Source organism: Neolamprologus multifasciatus, chromosome 7, assembly GCF_963576455.1.
Source record: "Neolamprologus multifasciatus chromosome 7, fNeoMul1.2, whole genome shotgun sequence".
NCBI classification, from domain to species: domain Eukaryota; kingdom Metazoa; phylum Chordata; class Actinopteri; order Cichliformes; family Cichlidae; genus Neolamprologus; species Neolamprologus multifasciatus.
In genome coordinates this window covers 3,123,120-3,143,239 of record NC_140445.1, presented here as the reverse complement: position 1 = coordinate 3,143,239, position 20,120 = coordinate 3,123,120, and the positions used below count along the sequence as shown (strand labels likewise).

At 43.9% G+C, this 20,120-nt stretch overlaps 1 protein-coding gene and 1 long non-coding RNA gene across 3 annotated transcripts in view; both read right to left on the bottom strand.

The window, feature by feature from the left end:
* The window catches only part of zfpm1 (zinc finger protein, FOG family member 1), a 128,474-nt gene that overhangs the window by 77,108 nt on the left and 31,246 nt on the right, over window positions 1-20,120 (bottom strand). The gene's annotated exons all lie outside the window — the stretch shown is intronic.
* LOC146513476 (uncharacterized) overlaps window positions 1-20,120 on the bottom strand; it is a 34,030-nt gene that overhangs the window by 3,760 nt on the left and 10,150 nt on the right. For both annotated transcript variants that reach the window (XR_014874965.1, XR_014874966.1), the window contains one exon: window positions 8-20,088. This is a non-coding gene — a long non-coding RNA (uncharacterized LOC146513476). The remainder of the gene's footprint in view (window positions 1-7; window positions 20,089-20,120) is intronic.

The following is a 20,120-nucleotide window of genomic DNA, read 5'->3' as shown; positions in this document are numbered from 1 at the left end:
ACAGCACTTTATGAACTCTGGTTTTATGTTAAAGTGCTTTATAAATAAAGGTGGTATGGTATGGTATCAACACAAGGAGTCCCATTTTTCAGCATTTTTCTGAACAGAGACTAAAACTGAGCGACTGCAGCTGGCATGATATCAGATTGTTAATGATTGTCATGGTCAAACACGTACCAGGTAACAATGTTATCACAGAAATACTGGAAATAATAATAAAACTTTACTATTAATACATTATCAGTATTTGAATTCCAAAGGATGTCATCAAACTTTGTATCGACAAATCTATCAGCAGTCAAACTATGATTTGTGCAGGTAAGAGACAAAAAACTGGGAGTTATTTACAGCGTACTGTATGAACAGAACCATAGAAGTTAGCTAATTATTTCTAGGAATATGTATATCCACAAAAAAGAAACTATGAGCAGACTATGACAAACCTCTCGGTGCCTTGGTGTCTGAGTCTTAACAAAAAGTAAAAAAAAAAAAGGTCAGAGATTAGATTAGGGACTATCTGATCACATGATAACTGACAAGCTGATAAATAGTTTTGCTAGATGCTATGGTCACATTTCACTCGCAGGTATTTATGCAATAAATGATTAACAGCACTCTATAAAGAGAAATCGTTCAGGTTCAACCACAAACTTCTGCTTTTCTACTGTGAGAATTTTTTTGTTTGGACGTATTTCAAAAGATGAACCAAACTTCACACTGCAAAGGTCCCGAATTACAGCAACAACCCCAATTTGACAGAGGAGCGATCCAATCGCCCGTCGAGATGGGACCGGCACTGACGCGGCGCTACGGGACTACTTAAGCTCCCTCACGGAGACCGCGGCTGTCTGTCTCGGAGGCGCGAGGAGAGGCAGAACAAAGTGCTGCAGCTGATGAAGGCGCCGAAGATACTGCTTTATTAACTCTCCGTCCACATCAAACCTGCAGCGAGCAGCTCGCTGATTAAACACAGAGACAACACACATCAAACCTGCATGCTCAACAAGCTGATTAAACAGACGAAAGCCTCGCCGCTCTCACGCTAATAACCCGCCGCACAAAAAATACATTAGAGCTGAAAGCAAGAGAAGGAGAGGGAGAGAGGCGCGCTTGTATCACAAAATCACAGACTTGTGAAGAGAAACATTAAAAGAGGATATTTAGAGAAAGAAAAGGAGGAGAGAATGGGAAGGAGAGGAGGATGTGTGAGCTGCCTCTTCAGAGAGAGAGGGAGAACCTGAGGTACCTGACACAGAGTCGCGCACTGGAGAGGAGCCACTTATTGATCAGAGCAGAGAATTACCCACCACAGAGGAAATACTTTTAATCAACTTTGCACTTTAAGCACTCTCCTCGACGCTGCGTGGGCTCTTATCGCTCCTCCAAGGCCACCGTCCCCGCCGTCGGTGCTCGCGCCGCGGGAGGAAGTGTCCGCGCAGGCCGCCGTTTCAGTTCAGCTTCAATAAAAATCAGCTCAGCTTTTAGCATCAGAGCTGAGCAGCACTGTTGATGTGCACGCTTACGACAAACTCAAGCAAAGCAATAGAAACTGAAACTCTGGGGACTTATTGATCATCTCCACACGTGGGAGGAGGGGGGGTGCATGGGCTGACATCCTGCAGGGTGAGGTCTGCAGAGCCCCCGTGTCCTAAATGCTCTGAAACGAGTTGGTATTTGTGTTTTCAGTGAGACCTGCATGATGAGTCAGAACAGAGTGAGTTTCAAAACCTCACATCATCGTGCTCCTTTATATCTTTATCGTAACCATTTGACTCGTCAGGTCGAGCACGCTCACATTAACCAGTTATTGTTTAAGAATCTGAGTCGTGTATCGACCGTCTGAGACTTCAGCACACACTGACTTTCACTCCTTTGCTGAGATTTTTTAATTTCCAAATCTTCTTTCATTGCATTTAGCTTAAAACATGAACAGGATGGAAGAGAAACAGTTATCAGTAACACTGTTACAGTTTGTGGAAGTTTAGGTTCATTCGTTACATTTTCTGCAAATATCAGCAAAGTATCAACTCATGTAAGGCTCAAGTTTATTGAATTATAAAGAAAGGAAAGGTAGGAAACGTCCATCGCGGCCATGATTGAGGCACACGGCGTACTGGAAGGCTGATGATGACGCTGCAGTGGCGGCGAGGTGAACCCGGCACGATAGCGAACATCAAAGGCCTAAACACTCGTGAAGAAACATGCTACAGAGAGCCTGTTTCCTCAGCCTCTCTGTGAAACTCAAATTCTCTCCATCTCTTCTCTCATCGCTCATCTCAACCTGCAGTCTCTCCTTTATATCCTCACTTCCTCTTCTCTTTCTGTCATTATCTCTCATCCCCGCCACCCCCGCCGCCGCCGCCACCTCTCTTTCTTCTTCTCCGTCCCCTTTCGATATCACTCGCGCTCTCTCCATTCCTTGCACTCCATCACCTTCCCTCTGTCTCTCCCTCCCCTCCACCCCCTTTCCCTTTTTTTTTCTTCCTTCCCGGTGAAAAAGCGGAGTGACTGGGAGCGTCACTCTGTGCGGATAGCTGGGAGCCGTTGGCGGTTATCGGCTCCTGCAGACTCTCTCTGCCGGTCTGATCTGTCTCCTCTTCATTAAGCAAATACGCCGACGTGGAAATGAAAACATAATAGCTATTTGATTTCCAGCGAGATATTTTGCATATTGGTTCGGAGCTGATAGCGGAATTTCATCAAGTCGTTTTTTTTTTCCCTCTCTCCTTCTCTCTTCCCTCACTCTCCCGCCACCGCCGCCACCACCACCCCCCTCCACCACCACCTCCTCCTCCTCCATCCTCATGCTTTAAAAACTGAATTACTGAGCTGGGCCGGCTTTCAGCAAAGATTTCTTTACATTGGTGGGAAGAGGAGGGGGACAGAGAGAGAAATCTAGTTCCCGAGGAAGACTACTTAAACGATTAAATATCCCCCATTCCCATCTTTTTTTCTCTCCCTCTCCCTTTTTTGATAACAAGGAAGAAAATTTAAAGAATTCACAGTGCTTTAGGTTGACTATACTAATCAGAGATAGGAGGGAGAAAATTAACTCCTTAATGAGCAAAGCCGTCTCCCCGATAAAGGTCCTGGGGAGATGGCGGGGTGGGACAGCGTCTGAACCACGGTGCAGAGACAGAGAAGACAGGAAGCAGTGGACAGGCTGATGCAGTGTAATGGAAACGGACTGAGAGGCTCGACACCAACAATTAGTTTTCCTCTGAGGAGGAGGAGATACTTGCTTTGGCCACGATGAGGGCAGGTGGAGAGATAGCACACAACACCGCCCCCACAGTGGCACAGACAGCCTCACCGACTCGCGGCCTTGATGGATGGCCCGGCGGCGGGGTATTCTTCATGCCCCCCAGAGAGAAAACTAGCCCTGGAGGAGGAGATCAGTAGCCCCTTCACAGCAGGCCTATCTGATAGTCCGGAGCCTCTCAGGAGGACTATTCAGCGGGCCGAGCTCGCTGAAATAAATCTCCCTGCCGCTGCGTTACATGTTGGAACACCGTGTTGCTTCAGACCTGATAGCAGCGCCGCCGTGTTGCTGCTACTGTACACGCTCACACATACAGTGGAGCAGACACACGCCTTTATCACAGGGCTCTGAGGAAGGAGAGCAGCCTCACTAAGCATCTGTTAACCGAACGGGTCAGACGCTGCTCTCATCAGCGTCCCTGTACACTGTCCGTGTCCATCAGCTCAAACCGGAGACAACACAATTCTGGAAAGGTTCATTTTTCACACTCATCGGGAACTTTCAGGAGCAGAGAGCGGAACAGAGCCAGAGCTCCCTTTTCCTATTAATCCCATTGTTCAGGAACTGGCTTCAGTTCAGCAGGGGGCGCAGCAGAACTGAGTCAGTCCTCTCTGAACAGAAGCTAAAAGATTTACAGCTAAATTATTATTTACACCTGCTTGGAGACAACAAACAAGCTGATGAGGCCCATTAGGGTTGTGTTAATGCTTGCTGATTGGTTCTCAGAGGGTTGAGGGCAGAACGCAGACGTTAAAAGTGTAGTTAGACCACAACAGAAACTTCCACGTGTGTCGAACAAGCAGCTGGTTGTGGCGGCTGCCACTAGATATTCTCTCCTGATGATGGAGTCATGCCTGAAATCAAAAATGGTGGGATTTCTGTCTGAGGAGGTGCAAATAATTATTTTAGCCCAGTTAGTGAGGAAGCATCCCGTGAACACCTCTCGTGTGTCCCCGACTGAAGCGCAGACGCTCCAGAGGCTCCAGCTAAGTCCTCGTTGTTGGCAGTTTGTGCACTTCCACTAATTAAAAGTGTGAGAACTTTGTAACACTTATTCGAGGCTAGACCGGGCGCCAAAATGTCCATTTCAGTGGTCAACAGGTCAAAAACTTCACGTTTAAACAGGAGAAATTAAATAAAATCAGCGACTTTTCCCCAAAAATTACCCCCCAACAAGCTTTTCTCTATGTTGCACTCCTGCTTTAACTACTGTCACGCAACACTAACATGCTTGCATCAGGGCACATTTCTGCTCTTTAATTATATCTTCTTTTTGACCGTCTGCAGCACGTCACAGTAACAATCATGGCCAATTAATTCACTTTGCTTTCTTTGCTGTGTGTGAATTGTGAGTGCGACTGCGCCCCTACAGGAGAGGATAAATGTATAAATGTTTGATCCTGGGTCAGTTTAAGAAAAACAGGCGTCAGTTAATCCCAGCAGGTCGCTGCACCGTCGAGGAACGAAGCAGCGCACGGCGTTTCGACAGCAGCGAGTTCAAACTGAACTACATGACTGAGATTGTGCGATAACATTTTGGAGATGTTGCATTTCAGCAGATTTCATCACCTTTGACAGAAAGATCCTATCAGGCTGGTGTGACTAATACAAAGTCACCTCTCGCCTTCTCTGAACAGCGCCTGCCTCGTCGTTGTTTTTGCTCAGCTTGCTGCCATTTTGGCTGCATTTTGCACACTTTAACAAACAAAAGGCCAGACTGCACGCCGCGCAGCAGGCAGATCTGTCTCAGTGAGCTAAAAGTTTTATAAGCTTGTTTTTTTGCAGCCGCTTCGTACGCCACACGTGCTGTTGAGACACCGCATGATGTGTTGGATCAAGTCCTCCCTTTGGTATTCTGTTTCACAACCGTTTCTTCTCTGGCAGCACTTCAGACGCACTCGCCCTGACAGACTGTTTCATTTTCCTCAAGGACGCCTCACTCCCACATGCATCGCACAGGAACCTCAGTCTGCAGCTTAAATGCAGCCAAAGCAAGCGGTGTGTTCCTTTTAAAAGCTAATGAAAAGTGAGCGTGTGTACCAACTGGTTAAACCATGCTCCACATGTTAGCTGAGGAAACCAGGCAACAGCTATCAGCCTTATGAGCTAATGAGGACAAAATAGGGTTCACTTTTTCATCTGGATCTTTGGTCCACGACCATAAAAAGTAAAAAAAAGATGACTGCCACAAACCTGCCAACTCAACGCATCACTGAAATCATGTAAACGCTTAAACAGGCTTCTGTTTGCAGAATAATTGCAGCTCTGCTTCATGTTGAGTCAGATTCACTGTGAGCGGTGACCCCCAAACCACAAAGACTACCAAAAACCACAAGAGTCTTAAGATCGCGACTAGCTTTTATGGATTAGCTGCTCTTTTTAGGCAGCAAATAATCAAAACAAAATGCCACTTTCATTACTTTCCAAAGATTTTATTTATAGAAATATATTTTTTCTAGTCTGCTATCAGGGAATGGGGCTGAAGAGTTACTATGTAACAAATCCCATCCATGCTCAGAGATATGAGTGAAAAAATGATGTTTGTTTTACTTAAACGGGGCCTAAAGCAGAAAAATGGTGTCATTACATATTTTGTCCAGCAGAGCGGCTCCAAACCGCTGTTTCTGACTCCCTCTGTCTGCAGCACGTGTAGCATCAGGGATTTGTTTCCTTCAGCCAAAATGGCTGAACAGACACACACTCAACACACGAGTGGAGAGTTAACAAACAGAGCCCTCATCATTTTCCCTTTTCATTTACAACTGATAGTAAGAATATCAGCAGGTGTGGGTGAAGATTTACTCTCAAAAATCTGCATTGGTATACATGAGTTACATGTGTATATGTATTCTTTGTCTTTTCATGCTCTGATGATAAAATGTAGACGGGAAAAGGGAGTAAAAACAGGTGGCATTTCAAAAGGGAGGAGTCTGAAGAAAAGGAGTTAGAAAGCAGTTACCATGAAGCCGGAGCTGAGACCCTGGACTATTGAAGCAGGCATGCAGACGAGAAAGCCAGCCGATAAGCCTGGCTGATAAAAGATAGAAAATAGCAGCAGATTTGAACTTTCCCACCGTCCTACGATCCACAGGGGGAGGAGGGGTTGATTCAACTACTTATTGAATCCCCTCCTATCTACAACCAGCACCCCCTCCCTTTACCTCCCCAAACCCAACAGCCAGGCAAGGCCAGCGAGTGGAGCGGGAACACAAGGCTGATACATTCAAAGGCGCTCGTGCACTTAAAAAAAAGAGGAGTTACAGAGCGGCCAGAAGGTTTCTCGGAGTGGACAACCGAAGGTCAGGAAGCGCTAACTGGTTCCTCTAGACGCGTACACACAAACGCACACATGCCTACACAAGGTCATGCAGTTTGTGAAGTCTACCCATCATCGCTCTATCCTCAAATCATATCAGAGACAGTGTTTCTTTCCATATCTCTGCTCCTCTCCGCTGATATAAAGACACTTGGCCTTGAGTAAACTCGTGAGAATTTTCACCCACACATCTACACGCACACAGTTTTTTCAGTGAAAGGTCACCCATGTACTCATCGTGGTAGTGAGACGCATACGTGGAGAATTACTGATGGGACTCATTCATGTACTCCTGTAATCCACAGACGAGCGAGACTCAAACAGCACGGCACAGGCGCGACACGCCTCTGTCTCGCATCCAAAAACACTCTGAAAGTGAGCAGAGCAGGGCTGAAAAGCTGCCTTTCTTTTCTGATTAAATAAGGGATACAATTTAATCTCTCTGGTCAGTGACAGTGACATAGTCAGCGACTTATCTAGGGCTGGGGTTAATGTCCAGCTCTTTTTTAAACATTGTCTTTGACCCTTTGTGAACATCCAAAGGGAAATGCTTTTAAGAGAAAACAGCAACATGTTAGACACTTTTAGTTTCTGAAAGTTGTGTATCTATGTGTAAGTATGTAAAACAAGGCGAAAAGGTCGACCTATGAGGAGGAGTTTTCAGTACACATGTAACAGAAACCACAGAGCTCATGCAATAAGGGCGGCTGATCCAAAGATTAGATGCTACATCCTCGTAAGCTGTTAAAGATCACGTGCTTTTATCGCCGCTCCGACGTACAAGAACGGGTCATCTTGGGCTTTGCAGGAAATAATATCTGAAAATGAATTCTACATTTCCATGAGGATGTCTTTAAATTACATCCAGAAACCTGAAAAGCTTCACTTTTGCCAATTTTTTAAAGAAATTTCCCACTCGGTTCCTGGTGTCTGCCTATTCGTGCGGTTAGAGCAGGCTAACGGCAGGAGCTGCAGAAGCAGGTTCGTGCACAGCCTCAACAGCAAAGTGTGCACATGTGAGAAAAGCAGTGATCGTGCATTTGTTTTTATTTAACTTTTACACTGATTAGTGGTCAGTTTCACTGCCAATGTGTGTGTTTGTGTGACTGCTTGTGTGTCCGCATGACATCTCGATCTCAACTGGAGACGGGAGGCAGATTCGAGATTATAACGGTATGCAGGAGGAAAGAGACCGATGTGGTCCTCCCTCGCTCGCCCTTCCAGTCTGAGTGACCCCAAACACCGCGTCGTCTTCTGACATGAACCAGCTCTGCACGCCATGTTGTTAACATCGTAAGAGGCAGCGGTTTATTATTAAAACGCTTAACCTCGATTTTCTTAACACTTCTATTCGCCTTTTCGTCATCGGAGTCTTCGTCGAGCTTCGACTCTAACCCCGAATATCACTGCACGCTTCGCTGGAGGAACAGTTGCACAGAAGGACTGAACACAAGAGACACACACACACAGACACACACAAATGTTTCTGTTAATATGAGACTAAACACACTCTGGGAGGGAGGGAAAACAGCGACACAACAGAGACAAAAACATGACAGAGTGCAATGAAAACTGCTCAGGGGAGGCTTTGTGTCTGTGTGGAAATGATGTCATTTATAAATGATGCGTTTAGGTGAAACTACTCTCAAGACATCTGCAGGCATGACCTTCAACTATTACAGCAACTTCCAGCACACAGTTGAAGCGTCTTCTTCTAATCTACATGGGCTTTCAATGCTTTTCCTGAACGAGTCAAACTGGTTTCAAAGATTTCGGGACCTTAAAAGTTGTCCGATTTATGTGTGACCCATAACTCGGCATTATTTTTGGTGTTTTCTGAAGAAGTAAAGTGAGTAAAAAGTATTTAATTAAAATAGAGACAAAGCAGCAACCTTTCCTGCTGAAGAATTAAGCTGATGTAGAAATGAAAAAACTATAGGTTAGCTCCACAGCTAGTTAAAAAACAGCCTGTACCCCTTCATAACAACTCTGTGGTGGGCGATTTGTTTCATTTTTATTGTTACATTTGAAATCAGGGGTGGGGAGCTCCAGGCCTCGAGGGCCGGTGTCCTGCAGGTTTTAGCTGTGTCCTTGATCCTTCCCCGTGTCCAAATTCATGGGCTGCTTCCTCCTGAGGCCGCATTTGTAGACCGATTACGTCACAGCGACGCGCCGAAGGCTGTCCAAATTCGTAGACTCCTCCGAATGCAGCTGACAAATGCGTCCTCCTTTTCCCCGAATTTGAAGGATGGGTCGGGTGTGTCCTTCGTGGCCTACCATATCCCAGAATTCATAGCGCGGCCCAGCCAAACTCCAGTTTCCAACAATGGCGGCAGCTACTAAGTTTTAAAATTACTCTTACTAATCTTTCTGGGTCACAAAATAAACTTTTAACATATTTTCAGGCGAGAAAGTAGCTGTGTGAACATCAAATATCTGCTCGGTTTATCAAGATATCGCATATTTGCAAAAGTGCTTCGACGTTTTCGGAGACGTCTGCTACCCACCAGCTCGATAGCTCGCCGGGAGCTCGAGGGTCACTGAAGCCGCCGAGAACGGCACAACTCCCGGCACATCATTTTCAGATCACCGCGGAGTTTCACTACTCGGGTTAAACGTAATATATAAGTCACTTAGACAACCTAAAAATGTTATTGTTGGGCTTTTTTCAGTGTTTTGTTTGTTCGTGAGTAAATCGGTTTGGCTGAGATTAAAGTTATTAGATTAGATAAAATAAAACTTTATTAATCCCCCGGGTGGGTTCCTCCTTAGTTTTCACACAGCTGACTAAACGTCAAACAGAAAACTGATTAAACAGAAGTGTGAGACGGTCGAGAGTTTACTCCAGTGTCCTGTTATATTTTAGACAGCAAGGAACAGACGGCCGAGTTTATTAAACTTCACCGAGACAGCGGTGACGCTAATCTGAAGGCTAGACCGTCCAATTTCACAGCCGTTTACTTCCGGCCTACCCGACCTTCTGAGGACCCAGCCCACGTAGACCGCGAAGGCCGGGTCCTCAGGAGGATGCAGCCCATGAATTTGGACACGACTGAGGTTCTCCAGAGGCCTCGTAATGAACTAATCATGTGATTCCGGTGTGTTGACCCAGGGTGAGATCTAAAACCTGCAGGAGGAGGCCCTCGGGGCCTGGAGTTCCCCACCCCTGCTTTAAAGTCTTAAAGTGTCTGCTTTGATTGGCAGAGCTAGGCTAGGCTTCACCTCTGCTAACTGGACTCACTGAACAACTGACATAACGGTAACTACAATCATCAGGCTTTAATCATTTAAACATATTTTAGAAAAAAAATGAGGTTTTGAGGTTTGTTTGTACATGTGCAGAGGTAAACAGTACTTGGACAGGCAGTGAAATTTAATATTTTCCCTCCTTTTTTGTGCAAACAACTGTGCAGTAGGGAGCTAACCTAGCACAACAACTGTGCTTTGATTTATATGATCTAGACCAGGGGTGGGGAACTCCAGGCCTCGAGGGCCGGTGTCCTGCAGGTTTTAGATCTCACCCTGGGTCAACAGTTCAATAGTCAATAGTTCATTACCAGGCCTCTGAAGAACTTCACGACATGTTGAGGAGGTAATTTAGCCATTTAAATCTGCTGTGTTGGATCAAGAACACACTTCTGTTTAATCAGTTTTCTGTTTGATGTTTAGTCAGCTGTGTGAAAATCCCGGGGGATTAATAAAGTTTTATTTTATCTAATCTAATAACTTTAATCTCAGCCAAACCGATTTACTCACAAACAAACAAAACACTGAAAAAAGTCCAACAATAACATTTTTAGGTTGTCTAAGTGACTTATATATTACGTTTAACCCGAGCAGCGAAAGTCCGCGGTGATCTGAAAATGATGTGCCGGGAGTTGTGCCGTTCTCGGCCGCATCAGTGACCCTCGAGCTCCCGGCGAGCTATCGAGCTGGTGGGTAGCAGACGTCTCCGAAAACGTCGAAGCACTTTTGCAAATATGCGATATCTTGATAAACCGAGCAGATATTTGATGTCTACACAGCTACTTTCTCGCCTGAAAATATGTTAAAAGTTTATTTTGTGACCCAGAAAGATTAGTAAGAGTAATTTTAAAACTTAGTAGCGGCCGCCATTGTTGGAAACTGGAGTTTGGCTGGGCCGCGCTATGAATTCTGGGATATGGTGGGCCAAGAAGGACACACCCGACCCATCCTTCAAATTCGGGGAAAAGGAGGACGCATTTGTCGGCTGCATTCGGAGGAGTCTACGAATTTGGACAGCCTTCGGCGCGTTGCTGTTACGTAATCGGTCTACAAATGCGGCCTCAGGAGGAAGCAGCCCATGAATTTGGACACGGGGAAGGATCAAGGACACAGCTAAAACCTGCAGGACACCGGCCCTCGAGGCCTGGAGTTCGAGACCCCTGATCTCTATTAGATAGACTATTCTTACCGGTAAAATGAAACCCAAGAAGACATTTTACACATAAACTGAACTTTTATAGCACCTACCATGGTAGGGTTGCATGTGTAATGCGTGGACATTAGCCATTTTTTAATCTGCCTGCTCCCGAGTATAAACTCTGTGTGACATCAGATTGTAGCAAATAGAGGGTGAAAGTCTGGTTTTTATCCCAAGTGTTGGCAGTGTGGGGTTAGAGCTGTCACCGATGAAGACTTGATGAACCCGAGTCATCGGTAACCCATCTACAAACACGGTTCTGTTAACCCCTGAAGTTTGAGACGGCTCATAGTCTCTGAAAATGTTCCTAGAACAAAAGCTCAATCATAGACGATTACTGGTGACGTGGTGGGTGTTCAGAGATTTAATCTTTAGCTGTGATCAGTAAAATCGAAAGTTTACTTCTTAAAAGTACCGCTTATCAGATGCTTCTTTTTGCCAAATAACAGAAGAGTTACCTCAGTGATCTGATCATTTCTCTTGCCTTCTTATCTGCAGTTTGCCCTGAGACATGACTCTCTTATTATCCTATAAGCAAAGGAAACACTTCTAAATACTCTTTTTCTCACACATTTCTTCTATAATTACCATCGCGGTGTTGATTTTTTTTCCCCAAGTTAATTAAAGGATGTAAATCATCTTAATGGTCTGATCCGCCTAACAACTATACTCTTTTCTCCTCCCAACACAGCTGATTGCTCCCAGATTGGATTTCAGGAGCTTCTGTGCTGTCACCGGTTTAAAAATGTTTCCTAACCTGCACTTTTTCTCAACGCTGACGATTTCTCGTGTGAGATAGATGCTGCTTTTCTCCAGCAACCTGTTTGTTTTTGCTGAATTAAAAGCACGTCATGAAACCGCGAGCAGCCTACTTGGATTAGTCTGTCACAGAGGCGAAGCTCAGCTTGATTTTTAGGTTTCTAAACGTCAAACATACAGAAAGCTTCTGTCCAAACGTTGCTTTTTTTCTGCACGCGCCTGTTGTAACCGAGGGTCAAGTGTGACGAGGATGTGCACAATAAATAGTCACCAAACACGGCATTAAAAGAATTCAATATGCCACCGTTCCACATGAGAGAATCCCACGGTGTCGTACATCTGCGTGATCTCCGGCTGCCTACTGTAAATCTGCCTCTCCACTACCAACAAGAGGAAGCTTCTAGCAGGAAACCCTCTCTGAGAAGTCAAGAGAAATACCACGAGAGAGAGCGAGAGGAGGGGTGGGAGGCGAGATAAAAGGCCAGAGAAATGATAAAGATAAAGACTCAGACAAGCAAAGTAAAAGAAAAACAAGAGGAAGGAGAGATGGAAAGATGAGGGGGCAGTCTTTTTGTTGAAGAGAGCAGAAATAGAGAAGGAGAAAGGGGGGGTACGCCACTCACAACTTGGCTTTGCATCTGTTATCTCCGCCTCCTGTCACAAGGCTTAAAATAAAAATAAAAATAAAGTGAGATGGTGGCAGCAGTGTTGTTGCGATAGCCCTGTGGAGCATGAAGAGGGGATGTAAAGGAGATAACTGGTTAAATATAACCCGCTGCATGGCTGGCAGCAGCAAAGAAAGGGGGTATTTTCAAGAGGCAGGGCATCAGTGGAGCCCTCACTACCCAGATAACATCCATGTTAAGTGTGTGTGTGTTCTCGCAAAAGGCATATCCATAATTACTCTATGGATCGAACGCATGCGCCCACACGCACACACAGGCGGAGGAGCAGAGCCAAGAAAAGATGCGCTCGCTCACATCTATGTATCTCTCTGCCTCACCAAAGGAAGTATCAGCAACCCCCTCCCCCCACACACACACACCCCTCCAACGCAAAAAGTCACAACGGGATTTCTGATGGGAAAAATGTGCTTTCCTCAGATGATGGTCAGATAGACGGGGAGTACAGCCAAATGTCAGAGATGATAAATGGAAGGGTGCTGAGACAAGATCACACACACACACACACACACACAGCAATACTCGCTTCTTCACTTGTATAGCCACATGCAAATACACACAAACGACTGTTTCTTCCACATCTGAGGGATGCATCGCCGTACAAGATGAAATTAGGCAAACTTTCCTCTGACGAACTGAGCCGCGCTTGTTTGGCAGGTGTTTAATTGTTCATCTACAACATCTACAGAGCGCGCTGAGCTGCATCATCTGCTGCAGCTGATGACTGTTCTCATGAATTCACTGGTTAACCCACAACAAATGAGGCAAAATGAGATATTCACTATATTTCCAGCGCACTGCGGCGGCGTCATTCGATGAGAAAAAATCTTCCAGAGCTATTTTTTTCTCTCCTCTGCTGTTTGAATGATTACCTTAACTCTAATTTTTAAAAATGAACATTTCTGTCACAGAAACTCGGCCATAGAGTCAAAGAAAACACAAAAATATATTCTTTCTGAACTGCTACACACATTAAAAGTGCTATAAATACAAAGAAAGGTAAAAAAAAAAATCATCTTTTTTCACATTTTTCAGACAAGACCAACTCGCTGTACTCTGGAAATAAAGTTGAAGGTGCTTAATATTCATATTTTTGGTTTCAAAATGCCTCACACGTTCTTAAATGACACCTAAACTTCTTTATAATGGAGATGTGATGCTGTAATACAGGAAGAATGTGGTTTGGCATTATCTTGCTGAAATAAGTAATTACATAGTGTTGGTCAAGTTACTTGAAAAAAGTAATCAGTTACTAATTACTTCCCCAAAAAAGTAATCCCGTTACTTTACTGATTACTTATTTTCAAAAGTAATTAATTACTTAGTTACTTTTTAAAAACACGATTTACAACCTGAATAGGTGATAAAGTGATAGATCTTTCAGCCCAATTCTACTTTTTCTGCATAATCATCATACAAAATGTAATAAAATGGAAAAGTCTCTTTTTAAAAGTTGTTTTATTAGTTTTAATCTTTTAACTTTATGCATCAAGCAAAAATTAAATTATCTGCAACATTCTCTGACTGGAAGAAATTAGTTTAACATTTAAACCTATTTTCTGCACATTCCAGCACATAAAATAAAATATTTTTTGTGTGTTTACACTCAGTCTTTCAAATAGATGCAAGTAAAACACAGCAGAAAATAAATAAAGTCAAAGACTAGCGGTCCTGTTGCTCTATTTTCACCTGTAAAGCAGGAGTGGGGTAGGCGGAGGGTTACCCTGGTGCAGGTGTGCAGCGGTCAGTGGAAGAATCCGCGAGTTTCTCTGTGAGTTTCCCATTACGTCGTAGCTACTCGGTGCTTGTTTATCCAAACAAGCACCGAGTAAAAAGAAGTTTTGCTGTAAAAAAAAACAACTTCTTTTTGCTGTAAAAAGAAGTTTTCTTCCCACGCACAACAGACACTAATGTTTTTGTCACTTTTTATGGAATCAAACTCAAAGTAAGGTCAGTACTTCCACGCTTTAAACGCTGCACGCTCATACTCTCTCTGCACTCGATATATGATCCATTGTTGATCTGCACACAGCTGTTGTCACGAACGTCGCACTCGCTTACGTCACTGTCATGAGACATTCTTGGAAAAAAAATCGCGGTTTTAGTAACGCAGTAACGCAGCGTTCCTACGGGAAAGTAACAGTAATCTAATTACCATTTTTGCAATAGTAATCCCTTACTTTACTCGTTACTTGGAAAAAGTAATCGGATTACAGTAACGCGTTACCATCTGCCCATCTCTGATTACATATCATCAGATCTGCTGGTCTGTCATGCCAAACGCCCGTGCACTCACAGACACTCACTTTTAAAACTAATAATAGGCCAGAAGGTAAATAAACTGGTATTTATGTATCACTTTCCTGCTCTGCCACAATCACCCATTCATGCTGTTTATGTAGGGTTGGATATCTTGGCAAGCAAGTAATCAAATTACTAATCTTCCTATTAGTACAAGTCTCGCTCTACCTTGGCCACAGGTACCCAGGAGGACGATTTATGCACGACTTACAAAGAGAACTTGAAATTTTGAGGGCTCGGACCGCAGGACGGTTTCCCAATTTGCCCCCGAGTTTGACATGACTGACGCCAGTTCTCAGATGCACTCCACAGAATCACGTCACGTTTCCAATGCATCATTAATGTGGAATTCAGCCAGAGGTACAGCTCAGTGTTTTATCACGGTGTATGGAGGGCCAGTCGTGCAGTAAGAATTCTTCAGCGCTGAACTAAAAGGACCATTTCTGTTTGTTTATTGCTCAGTGTGAAGTCTGCACTGCTTGGATCTGTAACTGCAGCAATCTTGCGTACAAACACACAAAAAGAAATGTGGCTGATGTGTTCGGCATCGAGCTCTTAATCATTCCCAATGGCAGCAGGTTGCAGAGGTGATATGATAAAAGGCAACAGCGTGCTTCCATGTAACATTTCCAGAAATTAGAAGATTGTTTCCATGGTTTCCTTGATAAAAAAATATGTCGCTCACTCTTAGAACAGATGCTTAAACATCACACTTTACATACAAACAGGTTTCCATAGGCTGACTCTTTTATTTTATATTAGAAGCTAACAATGTGAATCGAAACTGCGCTGAACACTTTGCTTCAGTGTGTTTGTGCTTCTGTAGGATAGCCCTCATATTAGGGCTGCTCAATTAATCGAATTTTAATCACGATTACGATCTGAGCTTTCAACGATCATTAAAAATGACTGAGACGATTATTAGCCCCTCCCTCGTGCTTTACTCTCGCGCTGCTCCGTGTGGCAAATCGAGCGCACCTCTCTGCGTTTCGAACACGTGTCACAACAATTAAGAGCAGCGGTCTCCAACCTTTTTTGCACCACGGACCAGTTTATGCCCAACAATATTTTCACGGACCGGCCTTTAAGGTGTCGCGGATAAATACAACAAAATAAAACTAGTACCGGTACCGAAAAAAAGAAGATTTATTCATAACACACGTGAAAAGACCCAGGAAAACCGAGTAAACGATAAAAACGATAACAAAATAACGCTGAAAACCAATAAAAACCCTGAAAACCATACATTTCGCGGCCTGGTACCAAACGACTCACGGACCGGTACCGGTCCGAGGCCCGGGGGTTGGGGACCGCTGATTAAGAGGACCCGAGGGAAGCTCGGAAAGCTCAGCAGAAGTTATTTGGAGAGGAGAGTGACTGCTGTTGGTTGAAAAGAGGTAAAAAAAACTTCAGTGGTGTGGAAACATTATGTGTTCGCGGAGTCAGACGTGGATCAAGTAGACACAGTGTGTAAACGTTGCTACAGTAGCTGTGTAACAGGGTCATAAATCACATTGTTATAATTACACAAAATGTGTTCTAAACCCCCAAACTGCTCCTTTTATACCTGACTTCTAGGACCTCCAAGCCTGTAGTTATGTTCATTGTCAGTTAGAGCCCCTCCTCATTCTTTTCTTCTTCTTCTTTGGTGTAACCCTATAAATACAGTGTACCCCTTTTGCCTCTCCCCTTTTCTACAATTCCCCTGTGGGAGAGGTGGGTGTCATTTCTTTCCAACACCTTAAAACACACATATAATTCATATTTAGCCACCTGGATGTTTCTGATTGTGATTTTAGTTCAATTATTGTAATTATTAAGCCTGTTTTTGTTAGATGTTATAAGTGTGTAGTATGTGTGTATCATAAATGTGTTTTAGGCGCCATAAATGCTAGCATGAATATATACTCCTTGCTAGCTTGGATGTTGTGGTGGGTTGAGCTAACCCTCTTCCACTGTTTGTATTTGGTCGTAGGAGCTGGAGTGGGCAAATTATTTACTTAGAGGTCTTTCTTTCTTTTACCTTTTTTGATCAGGTATGTCGGATTTCATGTTGTTGTTTTTGTTTTATCTTATGTCAAATATGTTACGTGTAAATGCATACTTTATGTTCAATGTAAAAATAAATGCAGCCCCTTTTCTACAATTCCCCTGTGGGAGAGGAGCTGGAGTGGGCAAATTATTTACTTGGAGGTCTTTCTTTCTTTTACCTTTTTTATCAGACACAACGCAGAATCACACCGGTTACAGCTGCACCACAGAGCAACACTGCAAAGTTCACTAAACATAGATGTTTACATTTTTCATTTATTTTTTATATTGCAAACATTTGCACTGTTATCAGTATTTGCACTATTTTATATTATTTTTTGAAGTCATTGAGATCTCAATTTCAGTGAAAATAATTGTGATTATCATTTTTGCCATAATCGAGCAGCCCTACCTCACATAACCATCTCAGGCCTGTTTGTGAGCTCATCAACTGCCCGCACACAAACTCTACTTTTGTTTAGGAGCTAATACTGACTGCTTCACACAGAGGATGAATAGAGGGGCTGCACCGAAGCCCACTATGAAGTCAGAGTCATTCAAAGATTCTGTAGTAAAGTCCACAAATAAAAAAAACAGCCTGTGAATGATCACAAGACGTTCCCCTTTGCAGTGCCTTTGTGTGTAGAGATGTGTAGCGAGCTAGGGTTTCGTGATTAATCAGCCTGCAATTCATTATTTCCATACATAGACCATACAATTTTCCACACAGAAAAGGTATAAATCCTCACATTTATCAATATAATCTCTCCCCTACTCACCAGTCCTGTTATTGACACTCTTTAAAGCCACAAAAAGGGGAGAAAGCTATAACCCAGCCATGACACGTGTTTTTCTTACTGGTTTTTAAATAAACCTTTAATATGACTCAGTGGGAGTGTAACGTTAAGTTGATTAAGGAAGAAAGCTGGGAGAAGTTTTCTCTCTGCTGTCGTGCAAAACAAAGTGGTGCAGGGCAGAGTCTCGCTTAAAGGCTGCGAGCCAGTGGTAGCAGCAGAGGGAGGACGCTCTCTCCTCCATTAAAGCATATTATTAGGTTATTAGGTGGTGACATCCATGATAGCATGTCTTGTCTTCCTTGGCCTGGCCTTGCCTCGTCTGGTCTGGTGTCTTATAGGGATTTAGTCTCCTGATGCCAAGCCTAGAAGAGGTCTGTGTGTGTGCATGTGTATGTGTGAGCGTGTGCATGTGCGTGTGTGTGTGTACGCGGATGACTTCAGAGATAATTTTAATATCAGGCCGGTGTGGATTGCTGATAGTGTTTTAAGGCAGGGCCCGGTGGACCGAGCGCTGGTCGTACCTATCTGTAATTAGTAACCATTCCCTATCACTGATAAGATAAACCACGCCTGACCTTTTCCATTCAGTCACCATAGCAACCTGAAACCCCCACCCCAGCACCGCCGCCCTCCCCTCCATATTATTTTAGTGATTAAACAGCAAATAGTGCTGGAGATGTGAGGAGCTGATAAGGGCATGATTAATAATAGTCCTCCACATGGTCCTCTGAGGTGTGTGTGTGTGTGTGTGTGTGTGTGTGTGTGTGTGTGTGTGTGTGTGTGTGTGTGTGTGTGTGTGTGTGAGGAGGAGGAGGGGCCCATCAGTGTCAAACAGTCACTGTGAAAAGCCTCGGTTTGGCTTTTTGTGGTGAATAATGGAAATTTAAGACGAGCTGAAAGTGAAATAAAAGCAGCGGGATGAGGACGATAGATGTCTCTCTCTCTCTCTGAGACGCTCTCTGAGGATAGGGAATATTAGCGTTACCCACACCCACTCGGCTTTTACCCGCCGTGGCCCTTACATTCTGAGGGGCCGCCGCGCTGGTGGAAGCGCTATCTGTCGATGAATAATGAACGCGGGACTCCAGGATTACCTCGTCCCCACTTTAAAACGCCGCGCTGTGGTTTTAGAGAGAGGTAACCTCTTGATCAGAGAAGCTTGAAGTGACAAACGTCCCCTTCAGTGGAAAAATCACTCACTCATTGTGGAGATGGTGTGAGATACATTCAGGTGTGAATATGACGAAACACTTCCTTTCTAGAAACGCTGAACCTCCACCACATTACATTTAGCCATCACACAGTGTTTGGCCACACTGTGCATGCAATCTATATTATTTAATCATTTGAGAAGGAGGAACAGACCAGTATCTGTTACTTTTATCTTCTTTAAAGCCTCTCGAAGCCCGTCAGCCTCTCCGCCAACAGCTTTGAAAAAGGCTTTGAAAGTGTTGTAATTATTTTAGGTGACTAATGCTCTCATGCAAAGACTAAAATATGTAAACATAGTTATACTCAGGTATTTTATTCCTTTTCATAAACGCATTTCCAAAATTTTATTAGCCGATTTTGTCATAGAGGGAAAAAAATTAACACCAGATAAAAGTTGCTGCTAAAAGCTAACTAGCATAGCTGTGCAAAAACATTTCAGGGAGAATCTGAAAAAAAGGACATATAGTTTATTTTAAATAAACCAAAAAATATGGTCTGACACAGCTACCTGCTGTTAGACACGCTTTTAATTAAAGCTGATGCCACAGGACAATTGTAAAAGTTGAAATGTATAAAACAGAAATGGGACAAAAAGACCACTCATACAGAAACTGCCTCAGCCTTTCACCCTCTTGTTCAATCGCTTGGTTGGTCTGAACTGCAGCAACAGCAACCAGACGCAGAATAATAAATAATATAATAAGAAGTGTACACAATCTGCCAACAGTGAAGAAGCAAAAAGCTTGTAATTATTGATAAAAACAAGGTAGGATTCAACTTCCTTCCATTCTGGCTCTGCACAGGTTCAGTGAACAAACATGTTACATTACAAAACGCATGTGGCGTAAAAATCCTCCAAATCCAACAGCTGAAAGTAAATTCTGAATTTACTCATGAATGTATTCCTGGCAGGAGGAAACTGAAGGAGCAATCTGATGCACCTTCCACATACATGACGATTAATACGCCCAAATCTACACGCCAAACTTCCCGGCCCAGTTAATGATTACTTTAAAACGGTGGGCCACCCAACGGCTCTGCACTGCGCTCACTCCCAGGAACTCCAGCTCTATATCTCCCTGCATTTGCATGCCACCGAAACGGTGAGTAGGTATGCAAAGCGGCGCGAGTTGACTGAAAGGTCAGCGTGGGGTTGTTAAGGCCACGAAGCCCGAAAAGCTAAGCAGAACCTGGCCGGCTGTTATCGGTCAGATGCTTGAAGTGATACGGCAAAGGGGGAGGGTCGGGGATTCTCCTTCCTTATACTCAAAAGGGAAGTCTCCCTTTTACCTCTGCTGGTGAATTATAGCAATAC